The sequence below is a fragment of the Anopheles coustani genome, chromosome 2 (genome assembly GCF_943734705.1).
Source record: "Anopheles coustani chromosome 2, idAnoCousDA_361_x.2, whole genome shotgun sequence".
Taxonomy (NCBI): domain Eukaryota; kingdom Metazoa; phylum Arthropoda; class Insecta; order Diptera; family Culicidae; genus Anopheles; species Anopheles coustani.
Window position 1 is genome coordinate 49,036,284 of NC_071289.1, and position 3,198 is coordinate 49,039,481.

The 3,198-nt window shown below is 42.7% G+C and overlaps 1 pseudogene; it reads right to left on the minus strand.

Annotated features, from left to right (window-relative positions):
* Nucleotides 1-216: 216 nt before the first annotated feature.
* Nucleotides 217-842, minus strand: LOC131264513 (putative nuclease HARBI1; annotated as a pseudogene).
* Between the last annotated feature and the right edge of the window lie 2,356 nt (nucleotides 843-3,198).

Sequence of the window (3,198 nt, forward strand, 5' to 3'; positions counted from 1 at the left end):
GCAGAGTCCCCTAAACAATAATTTAAAAAAATCATTAATATTGGGTACAAGAATGTCATACATATGTAAATAGACAAACCCAACAGCTTCATCGTTCGGTCACCACCGTTTCATTTTTCTTCTAAGTATGAAGATATTGGGCTTGTATTGTATTATCTACAAATAGGATCATTTGCCTGTGGTCAGATATCGAGTAGATCATTATCAATAAGCATTTTATAAAGAAGTGTTAAATTTAATATTTACCATTAAAGCGTTTAAACTGTAAAACCCTTTTCTATTCAAATATTGAATTGGGTTGTCGTAAAGTGCGACAATTCTGATGTTGAGTTCCATCGGTGGACATCACTACACAAGGACAGGTAATTTTTTATAAAAAAATCTCCTAGCGTCTGCTTTTTCGTCGGCAGTCATATCCATGGTTTTGAAATACGCTAGTTCACCTTCCAACGCGGCTAGAGTTGTATCTAGCGTTTCAGAAAAAGTAGATTGTGCAATTGCCATAGTAAAATCGTTACCAACACCTTGTTGGTACGACCCTTGTGCAAAAAATTGCAGTTTTGTTCCCAATTTTTCTTCCTCTGATAACCCACGTTTATGCTTATGCTAGTTCCACTTTGGCAAGGATTTCTTCAAACAGCCTCTTCGGAACTCGGTAATTGTTAATGAAGCTGAAAAAGGAACATGTTAACACAGTGGCAACGATTGTTGAGCCAATACGCTTACGTTTTATCCGATAATTCAAGCGGATCAAAATGCTTCTTCAATCACCTACGGTACGCTGCTAGATTTATTTCCTCTTTATTCTCCGCATCATTTAAAAAGAATAATGAATTTATCATTCTAATCTTTTGGATGCTTCACGAACTAAAATGGTTCTCGATATGATAGAAGTCGCACTAATTGTAACGTTGTTATAAGTATACAAACTCTAGGTATCCATGGTAATTTGACAGACGGAGAAACTACTCGATAGGTATTTTTATGGGTTGTTATAATTTTACCGACTGCTCAGTTGAATACATTCGCGATACCAATTCGAGTAGATAAATTTATCGGTCGATATAATCAAACGGGTTGGTAAATTTTATCTACTGCTTTCGCGATAGGTACCATAATCAGGCAAATTTAGTGATTTTATTTTGTTTCTACAAAATAAACAAAGCGGAACTGGAGAGAAGGCTCAGCAGAAGAAGCAGAGGAAAGAAAAAAGAAAGCGGGCGAAGGAATACGCTATAAAGCATATACGAGCTCGTACTATAGTTTTAGCTGTAATATTCAGACCATTTTTTATGAATTAAAATTGGACATATTTCGGTAAAACAATACAGTCTTTCCAATGACAACGCATTGGTCAAGGAGTATTTTACCGTTCTGTTTGCAATATCCTTCAAAAATAAGTCATAGTCAAAATATATTCAAGTTTTTCGTACTACCACCACTATAGGAATACGATACCACAACTATTGGAACCATACCACCATAATAGGAGCAACCGACTAGGAAGAAGAATACGCTTTTTTTCGTGTATTTTGTATGGTTTACGGTGAAAATTGATGTTTTCCAGAAGAAAAGTCATGTTTCGATCATAATTGAGTCATATATGTAGAATATTGTGTTCTTAACACTCATAAATTACACCTAATTGGTATTTCCAGTACTAAGTGCACCACTATTGGTACAGTTACCCTACATGTTGATTGAAGCATACTTGATTAAGTATAGTAACCAGCATTTAATAAAGTATTTATTTTGACATGGAAATCGTTTTCGCAAAGAAGTGTGTTTATCTAATTTCCAAATTTACAAATTATTGTCTCCTTTTATTGAAAAGTTTCTATGAAGACTTATATACAAGCACTTTTTTAATTAATCATCTCATGGACGATTTGAACCTTTAGGGGATTTCAATTCATTTTTGCACCAACGATTCCGACGGTCAGCCAGCTTCGACGGTTCCGGACGGCTCCGGACGGCTCCGGACGGCTCCGGACGGCTCCGACGGTTCCGACGGTACCGACGGCTCCGGACGGTTCCGGCTGCCGACTAGCGGCTCCGGACGGCTCCGAACGACTCCGAACGGCTCCGGACGGTTCCGACGGTTCCGACGGCTCCGGCGGCTCTGGACGGCTCCGGCTGCCGACTAGCGGCTCCGGACGACTCCGGACGGTTCCGACCGCGGAGTGTTGCACCTACCTTACGGAGCCGCTTCCGAAATTGGTGGAGTCATTCGGAAGCGATTCCGGTTTTTTGACGAATTTACCCATCACTAATTACATCACGCATGGACCAACGCCGATTCCATATTCTTATGGCCCAACTACCGGCGAAGATCCTTCCGGAAGTGCGACCGCTGTTGGAGCACTCGTCAGATCAGGAGCGCTACGACTTCGTCAAAAGAACACTGATTGCTCACTTCGAAGAATCGCAACTAAGTCGTATGCATCGGCTTCTATCCAGTATGGAGCTGGGGGATCGGAAGCCTTCACAGCTGCTGACGGACTTCACGAACGCCATGTCCGAAGCAATGCTCCTCGACCTTTGGATTGGTAGGTTGCCTCCAAACCTTCAAGCCGCCGTAATTGCTGCCCGTGGTGATGCAAGAGACCAGGCACGCGTGGCCGACGCGGTCATGGACTGTTTGGTCAGCTCAGCAAACCACGGAAGTCGCTACCCCGTATCTGAGGTTCACCAACACGACGATCGGCGCATTGAACGTGAACTTGCGGATCTTCGTCATCAGGTCCAAAAACTTACGGCAGCCCTACAACGAGAACCTCCCCGGAAAAGAATTCCCAATCACGAGCACGAACTCCATCGCGCGGATCGCCATCACCTGTGTGGAGTGCTACTACCATCGCCATTTTGGAGCTGGGGCTCCGCGTTGCCAGCCGCCTTGCAGTTTCAAACACCCGGTCCAGATGAACACCAACCCTGACACATCGCGCCAATCTTCGTGCGAACATGAAGGAAACGTCAGCAAACAGGTAGACTCCGTGGCTAACGAGAGAAACCGACTCATCGTCGTGGATCGTCGTACTCACAGACCCTACCTGATCGACACGGGCGCTGACGTTTCCGTCCTACCCCGAACATGCAAGTTATGATCGTTGCCTCAAGATTATTATAAAAAAATATAATTTTTATTTAAGTATAATTACTGATTCACGACTATTACAATTTTTATTTGGGATTGAA